General features: G+C 38.8%; 1 long non-coding RNA gene across 8 annotated transcripts in view; it reads left to right on the plus strand.

The window, feature by feature from the left end:
- Positions 1-13592, plus strand: part of LOC135229344 (uncharacterized) — a 132422-nt gene that overhangs the window by 16805 nt on the left and 102025 nt on the right. For 5 of the 8 annotated variants that reach the window (XR_010320128.1, XR_010320122.1, XR_010320126.1 and 2 more), the window contains exon 1: positions 382-1221. The exons of 1 other annotated variant lie outside the window; for it this stretch is intronic. This is a non-coding gene — a long non-coding RNA (uncharacterized LOC135229344). Of the gene's footprint in view, positions 1-381; positions 1222-13592 lie in introns of those variants that run through there. 2 more of the 8 variants (XR_010320125.1, XR_010320129.1) reach the window with 1 other exon arrangement.

Genomic DNA, 13592 nt, shown 5'->3' on the forward strand with positions numbered 1-13592 from the left:
TTTGCTTGCTATCTTTCTATGGATTCTCGCAGCCTGTTACATTTGTCATTATACTCTTGTCTAACCTTCTTAAGTTCCTCTATTGTTTTATCTGTGTGTTCCTTGGCTTGTTCTTCGTTTTGCCTGATCTCCTCCTGGATCTTTTGAAGAGCTCGGTCTCTTAATCCTTTAAATTCTTCCTCCGGTAATTCCTGGAATTTCTCTTCATTTGGAAGATTTCTTGTTTTGGGAACTTCCTGAATCCATCATGGTCTGCCTCTTTATGTTATTTGATATTTACACTTGTCTCTGAGCCATCAATAAGTTATTATATCCATTTATTTTATGTTTGCTTACTGAGTCGGAATCTACTTGATGGCACTGGGGTTTTTTTTTTTTTTTTTTTTGGTGTACTGTGTCCTAGCTTCTTGTTTTATTTTGATATGCCCAAATAGGCTGTTTGGGTGAGCTAGTTTGATTATTGGCACCTTTGAAGCTCTTAAATCCTGTCACCAGGTGATCAGAGCTGTTACTAGGTATGTGAGCCTAGGAGCCCTTTTACTTTTCTTGTATGGATTCAGCTCAGGTGTCCAGGTCACCAAGTGTGTGGTGTAGGCTCTCACCTACAGTCCTACATAGACAGGGTTGATTGGAGTAGGTACAGGTGTCTGGCTACTGTGGGGGGAATGACTGCCCTTGAGTGTCTGGGAGGAAAGCATGTCCCTGTTCCCTAGAGCACATAGGTGGGTAGGTTTTGCAGCCAGACTGTGGGCACCCAATGCTGTTGGTTGTAAGTACTGGGATTCACCACTTATTCTTGGACTCCTGAATTGGGTGGCTAGGTGGCATGGGTGGAGCCACGAACCCTCAAGTCACTGATGTGGATAGGTGAGGATCCTTCTTCATTGGCAGAACGTTGTCAAATATCAGAAATCTGCCCCTCCACTTTATAGCTGATACAGTTAAAAATAGGCTTCAGGTATATACCCTGTTGTAGTGTGCTAATGAGGGCCTACGCTGTTGAAATGGGCCCACACAGGTCTATGCAAGGGTGAAAGGCATTCAGAGTCCTTGGACCCCTTATGTCTGTGCCTTCCCTGAGTTCCTGGCTTAGGGAAGCTGGCAGATTATTTTTTGTTCTTTGTTCCTGCTCCAGGGCATGTGATAGTTCCTACTTCTGGCCCAGGGGACCCAGAAATAGCCGAAGCCGGTCCAAGACTAAAAACAGAGAGGGACAAGCAGGTAAATGGGAATGATGTTCTTCCCAAAGGGGTGATTTTTGATTTGTGTGGCATTTTAAATGCATGTACTTATCTTTTACCAACTTAGCACTGCTTTTCACTGGCTCTGGAGGCTTGTGTAGACTTTCCACCACTCGGTCTCTTCTGATGTGAAAAACATGTCCCGAGCATCACTGCTTGCCTCACCGCACATGCCATCCAATCCAGCCTGCAGGGTGCTTGTTTCTGCCGGGTCAGGTCTGTCAACCTCTCACTGCTTCTGAACCATATCCCCCTCCCCCTGCTACTAAGTCCAATTCTGTAACTTCACCTTTGATGTTCAGGGCCATCACATTCCTGAATCTGACACTATCAGAGAAACTTATCTCTGAGAAAATGAAATAGGGATGAGGCAGTAGGCAGAACAAACCCGTCGGGTTGGAGTGGATTCTGATGCATAATGACCCTATAGGTCAGAGTAGAACTGCCTCATAGGGTTTTCAAGGAGCGGCTGTTGCATTTGAACTACGGGGCCAGGGTATATTTGGAGCGCTGGTGGTGCAGTGGTTAAGAACTCAGCTGCTAACCAAAAGCTTGGCAGTTCGAATACATTAGCTGCTCCATGGAAACATGGGGGCAATTCTACTCTTTCCTATAGCGTTGCTATGTGTTGAAATCAATTCACCAGCAATGGGTTTGGTTTTTTGGTTTACATGCCTACATGAGTAAAATTTGTCTTGAATCTCTAAACTTAATTCTAACGTAAGAATGATATTGTAGCACTTCTCCATAAAGGTTTGTCTTAAGTCATCAGGATAAAAACCAAACCCACTGCCGTCGAGTCGATTCTGACTCATCCCGCCCCTATAGGACAGCGTAGAAATGCCCGATAGAGTTTCCAAGGAGCGCCTCGTGGATTTGAACTGCCGTCCTCTTGGTTAGTAGTCGTAGCACTTACCCACTATGCCACCAGGCTTTTCTCATCAGGATAAGCCTGTGCTGATTTATTGGGTACCTTCAGGAATTCTTCATCAGTTATATTCACATTAAGAAGGAAAAAAATATCAGAAGGAACTTCATATATCTTCACCCTTCATTTCATGCAAGATTCAAGTGTGTTAGTGATGATGGTTATGTGAAATTGATCTCTGGCACTCAATACTTCTGGAGCATTTCTCTCATTTACTTGTTTCTTTTAATGCTTCTGCAACAATAAAGTGCTTGATAATCAGTATTTGGCAGTATTTGTTTTATTGTGTTTTCAAAATGTTCTCTTCTGTAAATATCTTGTTAATAGCTGGTAGAGATCCATGCATGTCTACAAATTTACTTCTGAATCTTGGAGAATTGACTCATCAAATGAAAATGATGCAATATATTATTATATATAACAATTATATGGTCTGCATTTACATTTTGTTGGTGACGTTTTAAGCTTCTGTTCTGGTGTCTCCTTTTTGTGACTGGTCTTCAGCAATATTCTTTATGGCACCTAGAATCTGAGTGTGTGATTCCAGGATTGCACTCGTTGCTATAGCATGTGCTTCCCAGTGGGTATTAGAAAGACATTTTAATGCTGATCATTGCCTATGAACAGCTCATCGGTGAATACAGATGGCAAAAAATTTGTAAAATATCTGAATAGAAGAAAAAAATCATTTTTTTGACAAAAATCCATTGTGATATATCCTATAAAATTAAGTGAATATGCAGCACCTTGGTATGAAAATGGCATATTCATTACATTCCAGAATTTTCTGTTGCATGCCTTTATCATGCAGTGACATTTCCCAGCATTGTGATAGGGTTGGTCTCTGCACTTCGAAAAGCCAATTTTGCAAACTTCGCCTAATTAGTGAAACACTTGGTTTGCAATGTCTTTGAGGGCTAATGCGATGTGTTCTCCTGACTTGCTTGGTACATGTTATGCCTTCTTTCCCTCAAGTTTCTTCAATTTGTAACGGAAATGTCTAGCTTGTGCCTTTTATGCCATTGTACCTTTGGAAACAGATAACTTGTGTCCTAGATTTCACAGATGAAGAGGGATTTTTGAATTTTGGACTTGGACTTGATTTAAGACTTTTTCTATGCTATGATGGGATGAGGAAACCCTGGTGGCCTAGTGGTTAAGTGCTACGTCTGGTAACCGAAAGGTCAGCAGTTCGAATCTGCCAGGCGCTCCTTGGAAACTCTATGGGGAAGTTCTACTCTGTCCTATAGGGTCGCTATGAGTCAGAATCGACTGGACGGCAGTGGGTTTGGTTTTGGTTTGTGATGGGATGAATATGTTTTCCATTTGCAAGAATGTGATGTTGGGGCGGCCAAAGGGTAGAATGTCATGGATTGAACTATGTCCCCCCAAAATATGTGTATCAACTTGGATCGGCCATGTGAGGTTGTCCTCCATTTTGTGATGGTAATTTTATGTTGAGAGGATTAGGGTGGGATTTTAACACCTCCCTGATCCGAGATACAGGGAGTTTCCCTAGGGTGTGGCCTGCACCACCTTTTATCTCTCAGGAGATGAAAGGATAGAGAGTTGGGGGCCTCATACTACCAAGAGCAGAGCGTGTCCTTTGGACCTGGGGTCCCTGCGCCTGAGAAGCTCCTTGACCATGGGAAGATGGAGGACAAGGACCTTCTTCCAGAATCAACAGAGAGAGAAAGCCTTCCCCTGGAGCTTATGTCCTGAATTTGGACTTGTAACCTACTAGACTGTGAGAAAATAAATTTCTCTTTGTTAACGCCATCCACTTATGGTATCTGTTATGGCAGCACTAGATGACTAAGGCAGCCATGATTTTAGCTTCTGTTTTGTAGTTTCCTTTTTGTATCTAGTCTTCAGCAATATTCTGTGTGGGGCCTAGAATTGTACTTGTTGCTATAGCATGTGCTTCCCAATGTGTATTAGACATTTTAATGCTCAATCATTGCCTGAATATGTTTTAAGAACAGCTCATCAGTGAGTAGAGGTGGCAAAAAATTTATAAAGTAACTGAATATTAGAAAAAACATCAATTGCTTTTGGACAAAAAAAAACTATTGTGATACATCCTACAAAATTAAGGGAATGTGCAGCACCTTGGTATGAAAATGGCATATTAATTTCATTCCAGAATTTTCTGTTGTATGCCTTTGTAATGCAGTGACGTAATGGCAGCATTGTCATAGGATTGGTCTCTGCACTTAGAAAAGTCAATTTTGCAAACTTCACATAATTAGTGAAACACTTGCTTTGCAACGTCTTTACCAGTATGATTTTTTAAGCTAGTAAATGTGATAAATCACCGCACAGGTTTTCTATCTGTTGGAGATACGGATCTTTAAACAATACTTAGCTGGCCTGTATGAGAAGGCTCAGAAGTGGAATCCACAGACAAAATAAAATATCGAGCTATACTTATTTCACTGACAGTAGTTGATTGAACTTCATCACTTATCAAGATTATAAATTTTTTACACATTATTTTAGAATTATGGAATGGATTGCCCTTTCCTGTGTTACCGTGTTTTGAGATGTGACTTGCTAAAAATAGATCAAATGAGCAGCAAGTTGAAGCCAACTTTAAAATTTTCCATTTCGTGGGGACCCAAAGACTTCATTTCTTTTTCACGAAGATAGTCCCCATTCAGTGATTGTTATGACAACAACGACACATTACAAAATGGCTTTTCAATACTGATGTTCATTAATTTGTGATTCCAGTTCATAAATTAAGCCAGAACAATGTGTTTGGTTTAAATAGGATAACATAATCTCTGTGAATTGAACTATTTTCATGTTTACCGATCCTATTCAATTTGCACCAATTGCTAAATTCATCTGTAGCAATTCAAGAATTAAATGAGGATGACGGGTTTGTTTGTTTGGTTAGTAGGTTTGCAAACAAAACAATACACAGAGCTGACTGATGGAGATTGCAGTAGCCACTCCCTCTTATAATTTTCATCATTAACTTTGCACTCTAGAAAAAATTCTGGCTACAGAACTTTGTTTACCATCCAGGAATTTTCAACACAAATTTACAAGTGGACAATTGTGATGTTGACAATCACTTGGGCCTCTTTTGATCCAGTAATTTACTTCATTGGAAGAAAATTATTCCACAAGGCAGGATCTGCATGTCTGTTATTTATGCGCTCTGCAGATGTGACAATTTAATATTCTTAGTTTCACTTTGTAGATCATTACTAATTTTTTTTTTTTACTACATCAAGAAATGGATGCAGAATTTGGAACAAATTCTGTTATATTTGTATTGCCATCGTTAATTTCAGCACTAGTGGTACTAGTAGGATGATTCCCACCCATTAAGCACGTACCTTTAATGCAAGAAGTCTCTGCTGATTTATTACATTCTAAAAAGGAATTTTGGAATTGTCTTTAGGGATTCACAAATCATTTTCTTTTTATCTTCTGCAGGCTTCCATTTTTGCACTCCACTTAGTTATTGGCAAAATGAAAATTTTGCCTGGATATAAAATTATGTTACTTTTTAAGTTTGGTTCTACTATAACAATGAATTTGAATAATAGAAAATAAATTTATAAAACAGGTAGTTTATAAAATAGAATTTACTTTAGAATTTAGACATTAACAGAAAAAATTTATATTTGAAAATTAAATAACTCATTGCTGTGGATTAAATTTTAACTAACAGTGACCCTATTGGACAGAATAGAACTGCACAGCAGGGCTTCTAAGGAGAGGCTGGTTGAAACCTTTTAGTTTCAGCCAAGCTCTTAACCACTCTTCCACCAGGGCTACATTTGAAAATTAGTAAGTAAAAATGTTAATTTGGACCATGAGATTTTGTTCTTCAGGTCTTAGATAGTCCAAAGAAATAGTACATGATATCCTTCTCCATGGACTAATTCCTTCTGAAAACAGGTCCAAAGTATGTAGGATGTAGCCCAGCCATCTTTGCTTCTAGGCTAGGGTACGTTCTGGTTATACTTCTTTCAAGATAGATTTTTTTGTTCTTTTGGCAGTTCATGGTATATTCAGAATTCTTCACCAACACGACAATTAAAAGGCATCAATTCTTCTTCGGTCTTCCTTATTCATCAGCCAGCTTTCCCACACATACGAGGCCACTGAAAACACTGTGGCTTGGATCAGTTGCATCTTAGTTTTCAAGGTGATGTCTTTGCTTTTCAACACTTTAGAGGTCTTTTGCAGCCGATTTGCCTAATGCAATGCATCTTTTGATTTCTTAACTGCTGTTTCCATGGGTGTTGATTGTGGATCCAAATAAAATGAAATCCTTGACAATCTCAATCTTTTCTCCATTTATCATGATGTTGCTCATTGGCCCAGTTGTGAGGATTTTTGTTTTCTTTATGTTGAAGTGCAATCTATACTGAAGGCCGTGGTCTTTGATCTTCATCAGTAAGTGCTTCAAGTCCTCTTAGCTTTTAGCAAGCAGGGTTGTGTCATCTGCAAAATGCACGTTGTTAATAAGTCTTCCTCCAATCCTGATGTCTTGTTCTTCATATAGTCTAGCTTCTCAGATTATTTGCAGATTAAATAAGTATTGTGAAAGGATACAACCCTGACACACACCTTTCCTGACTTTAAACCACGCAGTATCACTTTTTTCTGTTTGAACGTCTACCTCTTGATCAGGTTCCTCATCAGCACAATTGAGTGTTCTGGAATTCCCACTCTTCGCAATGTTATCCATAATTTGTTATGACCCAAGCAGTCAAATGCCTTTGCATAGTCAATAAAACAGGTAAACATCTTTCTGGTATTCTCTGCTTTCAGCCAGAATCAATATGACATCAGCTGTGATATCCCTCCTTCCATGTCCTCTTCTGAATCCTGCTTAAATTTCTGGCAGTTCCCTGTCAATGCACTGCTGCAGCTGCTTTTGCATGATTTTTAGCAGAGTATTACTTGCATGTGATATTAATGATATTGTTTGATAATTTCCACATTTGGTTGGATCACCTGTCTTAGGAATAGGTGTAAATATGCATCCTTTCCAGTTCATAGGCCAGGTAGCTGTATTCCAAATTTCTTGGGATTAGACAAGTGAGCGATTCCAGTGCTGCATCCATTTGGTGAAACATCTCAGTTGGTATTCCATCAATTCTTGGAGGCTTTTTTTTCTCACCAATTCCTTCAGTGCAGCATGGACTTCTTCCTTCAGTACCATCGGTTTCTGATCATATGCTACTTCCTGAAATGGTTGAAGGTCGACCAATCCTTTTTGGCATAGTAACTGTGGGTATTACTTTCATCTTCTTTTGATGCTTCCTGCGTCATTTAATATTATACCTGTAGAGTCCTTCAGTATTGCAACTCAAGGGTTGAATTTTTTCTTCAGTTCTTTCAGCTTGAGAAATGCTGAGTGTGTTCTTCCGTTTTGGTTATCCATCTCCAGATCTTTACACATGTCATTATAATACTTTTTCTTCTCAAGCCCCCCTTTGAAATCTTCTGTTCAGCTCTATTACTTCGTCATTTCTTCCTTTCACTTTAGCTACCCGACATTCAAGAGCAAGGTTCAGAGTCTCTTCTGACATCCGTTTTGGTCTTTTCTTTCTTTCCTGTCTTTTAAAGGACCTCTTGCTTTCTTCATGTGTGATGTCCTTGATGTCATTCCACAACTCACCTGGTCTTCAGTTGTTAAGTTTAACACATAAAATGTATTCTCGAGGTGGTCTCTAAATACAGGTGAGATATACTCAAGGTCGTACTTTGGCCCTTTCTGACTTATTCTAATTTTCTTCAGTTTCAACTTGAACTCCCATATGAGCAATTGACAGTCTGTTTCACAATCGATCCCTGGCCTTGTTCTGACTGATGATATGAGTTTTCCCATCTTCTCTTCCCACAGATGTAGTCAGTTTGATTCCCGTGTATTCCATCTGGTAAAGTCCACGTGTATAGCTGCCGTTCATGTTGGTGAAGAAAGATATTTGCAGTGGATGAGTCACTGGTCTTGCAAACTTCTTTCATGAGATTTCTGGCATCATTTCTATCAGCAATGCTGTATTTTCCAACTACTTTTCCTTCTTTGTTTCCAACTTTAACATTCTAATGACCAGTAATTATCAATGCATCTTGATTGCATGTTTCATCAATTTCAGGCTGCAGAAGTTGTTTAAAATCTTCAATTTCTTTGTCTTTGGCATTGGTGGTTGGTGCATAAATTTGAATAGTCATATAAACTGGTCTTCCTTGTAAGTGTATGGGTATTAGCCTATCAGTGACAACATTGTACTTCAGGCTAGATCTTGAAATGTTCTCTTTGATGATTAATGTAACGTCATTCTTTTGACTCTGGTGGAATATCCGTGTTTGTAAGACTGCTCACAGACTGTTTCACCAGAGAGTTTTCTGGTACTGCGATATCTACCACTAATCTCTGTGATCCCTGTGAACTGGCAAAATAAGAATAGTGCTATAGATTTCTTCCAAATACAGAAAACATAATTATGAAAATGTTCTTGCCGTTGATTATGTTCTTTACCAATCTGTTCGTATGGGATTTTTGATACTTCGCTCGAAAAATGAGTCCAAGGTGCTGTGATGTGATTGTTTACTTTGTGTGGCCTTTCTAGCCATGGTCTTATAACATCCACCCTGGCGCTTGGGCAGGACTGTGTGATAGGGTAGTTGTGGCTCACCAAGGGGATTGTTTAGTTTTCCCTTCAAAGAGAACCAGTTCCAGAGCAAAGAGGAGGATTCAACTCCCATCAAGGAAGAACAGCCAGGAGCTGAGCATATATTATGGACCTGAGATCCCTGCACTGAGAAGCTCCTAGAAGCAGGAGACTGAGATAGAGAGAGGAAGCTGTAACCCTGAAGACGGTAAGATGCCATGGCAGGAGAGACCAAGCAACAGGGACCCGGCTATAGGAGATGCTGGCCCAGGGAGAAGGAAAGCTGAGTGCCTTTGGAGAGAGGCCCAAGGCCAGGCAGAGGCACGCCTATGAGCACAGGAGGGAAGAGGCTGTCCTGATAGAAGAACTGTATTCTGAGTGTCTCTGAGCCTGAGTTGTAACTGTTACTTCCCTAATAAACCCCATAATCATGAATATGGACTGTGAGCTCTGTGTGGCCGTTGCAATGAATTATTGAACCCAGCAGAGAAGTAGGGAGTGCTGTGTGAGGGACAGTTGGTGTCAGAGTTAGTGAAGATGGTGGAGAGAGGGTAGTTTTTTCACCAATGCCTTCAATGCAGCTTCGATTTCTTCCTTTTATACCATCAGTTCTTGATCTTATGTTACCTCTTGAAATGGTTGAAAATTATCCAGTTCTACTGCAGTAGCTATATTAATATCAGACAAATTATACTTCAGAAAAAGGAGTATTATTGGGAATAAGTAGGGACATAACATAATAGAGGTTCAATTCTCCAAAAAGATACAACAATCCTAAATGTGTACGTATTTAACAACAGGGCTCCAAAATACAAAAACTAATAAATCTGAAAGGGGAAATGGACAAATACGCATTTATAATTGATAGCAGTACTTTTCTATCAACAATTAATAGAGCCCTGCTAGTTGAAGTCCAAAGCATCTGTGTGATGTCTATGTGTGTGTGTCTATGTGTGTATGTACGTATAGAGTATAAAGACAAGTAATACAGAAATAAACATAGATACATGTTGTAGTCCTTGGGAGGTGCAAACGGTTAATGCATTCAGCTGCTAACCAAAATGTTGAAGGTTTGAGTCCACCCAGAGGCACTTCGGAAGAAAGGCTTGGCGATCTACTTTTGAAAAATTAGCCATTGAACTGACACACTTGAGTGTCAGTACTACTCTGACACACATGGGGGGAGGGGTCACCGTGAGTCAGATCAGCTTGATAGCAATTGAATGATTTTTTTATTAATTCTGCCAATATTTGTCTTTTAATTGGTATCTTAGGCTGGGTTCTCCAGAGAAGCAAAACCAGTGAGATATATATTTAAATAGATTTATATCAAGGAAATGGCTCACGAGGCTGTAGAGGCTGGTAGGTCTCAAGTCCATGGGTCAGGCTGGTGGCTTCTCCTGACTCACGTAGATGCAGGGACTGCAGAACTGAAGATCTGCAGGTCATACAACAGGTCTGTGGCTCACAGGCTGCAAAGGCTGACAAATCTCAAGATCGGCAGTTAAGCTGGCAGGTCGTGGCTCACAGACTGCGGAGGCTGATGAATCCCAAAATTGGAAGGTAAACTGAAGGTTCAAGTCCCAAAAACTTGAGATCAGATGAAGAGGAGCCAGCTGCAGGATTCAGAGTGAGCAAAAGCTCAAGAGCCTTGCCAGAAAGTCCACCTATATTGGATGCAGTCCACACCCCTGAGGAAACTCCCTTACATCTGATTGGCTACTCACAGCAGATCCCATCACGGAGGTAATCGCATTATATCACATCTCATTATGGAAGTGATTTCATCCGTATACGACTGCTAAACTACATCATAACTGCCAAAGCACTGAGAATCATGGTCCGACAAAGTTGACACACAACTTTAATGATCCCAATTGTGAATTTAATCTATTTATATTTAAAGCGATTAATGATAAGGAAGGACTTATATCTTCTACTTTGTAGTAGTAGGTCATATATGTATTTTGTTGCTCATTTTCTTCACTACTGTCCACTTTTGTGTTTGACTGATTTTTTTCAAGTGTACAATTTTGGTCCTCTCCTTATTTCCTTTCCTTATATTGTTTAACTTCTTAGTGGTGACCATGAGGATTACAATTAAGATCTTATATTTATAACAATCTTCTTTTAATTAATATAAATTTACCTTCAACAGTATGGAAAATTCTGCTTTTATTCAGCTCAGTTACCTCCCCTACTTACGTTGCTGTTACAAAAATTGCGTCTTTATACATTGTGTGTCCATTAAGAGAGATGTGTAAGTATTTTTATGCATTCGTGCTTTAAATCATATATGAAAAAAAGAGAGGCGTGATATAAAAATATTACTGACTTTGTTTTATCTAAGTAGTTACCTTTACGGAGTCTTTGTTTCTTTTTATGGCTTCCACTTACTGTCTAGTGTCCTTTCATGCCAGCCAGAATGATTCCCTGTGGCATTTCTCATAAGGCAGTTCTGCTACTAACTCACTCCCTCAGGTTTTGTGTATCTGGGCATGTCTTACTTTCGCCTTCATTTTTGAAAGATAGTTTTGCTAGATATTGACATCTTGGTTCATAGTTTTGTTTCTGTATTTTTTTTTTTTTTCCAGTGCCTTAAGTACATCATCCCACTATTTTCTTGTCTCAGTGGTTTCTGGTGAAAAATCAACAGTTAAACTTGTTGAGACTCTCTTGTACACTAGGAGTCACTTATCTCTTACTGCTTTCAAGTTTCTGTGTTTGTCTTTTGACATTTTGATTATGTCTGTCTGTGGATATCTATGTATTTATTGTCCTTTGAGTTTATTGAGCTTCTTGGATATCTAGATGACATTTGGGAACCTTCCAGTCATTACATTTTCAAATATTCTTTCTGTCCTTTCATGTTTCTTTCCTTTCTGGGACTCCTTAATGAGTATATTGGTATGCTTGATGTTGTCCCTCAGGTCCCTTAGGCTCTGTTCATTTTCTTCATTCTTTTTCCTTTATGCTCCTGAGTTAGAACAATTTCAGTTGTGCTTTTTCAAGTTTACATTTTCCTGCTTTCTTGCTCAAATCTGCTGTTGAGCTCCTCTAATGAAATTTTTATTTCAGCTATTCTACTTTTCAGCTCTGTAATTTCTTTTTGGCTCTTTTGTATAATATTTCTTTATTAATATTTTCTACTTGTTCATACATTCTTCTCTTGGTTTCCTTTTTTTTTTTTTGTCTATGGTTTCTTTAGCTCTTTGAGGAAATTTAAGACAATTGGTTTAAAATCTTTGTCTAGTAATCCCAATATCTGTGTTTCCTTAGGGATGCTTTCTGTTCATTCTCTTCTTTCTTCTTAACAAATGAACCATCCTTTTCTTTTTTCTTTTTATGACTTAAAATAGTGTGTTGAAAACTGAATATTTTAAACATTATAATGTAACTCTGGAAATCAGATTCCCTGTCATTAGGGTTTGCTTTTTTTCTTTTTTTTTCTTAAATTGTTGAGGGCCAGTCATCCATTTGCTTAGTGATGTTCCCAAACTATTTCTGCAAAGATTGTATGTCTTCTCATGTGTGGACACTGAAGTTCTGTTCTGTTATGTCAGCAGTCAGTTCATGACCTGACAGTGATTTCTTTAAAAGCTTGTAGCCAAAAACAAAAAGGAACATTATCCCAGTCTTTGCAGATTGGCTCTGAACTGGGGCATTCTTTCAATGCTAAGCAAGAGTGCCTAAAACTCTGCCTTAGCCTTCACTTCCTGCCCCCATGGAGCCCAAAGATCAGCCAGAGGTGCAAGCCCAGAGCTTTGTCAGGATCTTTATGAGCATGTCTTCATCCTTAGGCAAGAACATTGCACTCCAGATTCCTCAGTATATGTGGTAGCCCTTCAAAGCCCTTAAACCACCAGGCGTCTTCCTCTCAGCCTCCTTGTTTCCAAGCTTTTGGATGTCTCTGCTGTTTTCTCTGTCCTTCATCCTTTGACCCTGGAGGTAGGACCAATTCTTTGAGGTTTGTACTCCTCAGTTTCCATCACATCATACGTTTTTTCTTGTGTGCTGTTGAGTAAATTCTGACTCATAGTGACTATAGGATGGAGTAGAACTTCTCCAAAGGGTTTCTAAGGCTGTAATCTTTATGGAAGGAAACAGTCATATCTTTTTCCTGTGGAGTAGTTGGTGGATCAAATCAAAAGGTTTAACAGCTGAGTGCTTAACCACTGCACTACTGGGGCTCCTTTTGACATCATGCATCATAATAGACTTTTAACACACCCCTCAGAAACATAGAAGTCCATAAATTATCAAGGATACAGAAGATTTAACATGTATAAAAATACCAAATTGATATATGTGTATGTGTGTGCATTATCTAACCACTAAAGAATATACATTCATCTCACGCACATAGTGTTTATAAAAATTGACTATATACTGTGTTATAAAGCAAGTTTCAACAAATTTCAAGAGTCTGCAATAATATAGAGGATACTATGTAAGTACATCATAATTAAAAAAGAAACCATCTTAGAAAAAGAAAATACAAAATCTCCATGTCCTTGGATATTTTAAAATACTATGAGTCAAAAAAGACATCATGATGAAAATTAGAATACATTTTGAAGTGAACAATTATGAACATAGTGCATGTAAAAAGTTGTGCAGTACAGACAATATAATATAGGAAACTTATAGCCTTAAAAATATAATTGGAAAGAACAAATCTTGAAAAATAAGTGAGTTAAACATCCATTCAAAATGTTGGGAAAAAAACAGAAACAAACATTCATAGAAATTTTTGTTTCTATTAATGATTGAATA

The sequence above is a fragment of the Loxodonta africana genome, unplaced genomic scaffold (assembly GCF_030014295.1).
Source record: "Loxodonta africana isolate mLoxAfr1 unplaced genomic scaffold, mLoxAfr1.hap2 scaffold_270, whole genome shotgun sequence".
NCBI lineage: Eukaryota > Metazoa > Chordata > Mammalia > Proboscidea > Elephantidae > Loxodonta > Loxodonta africana.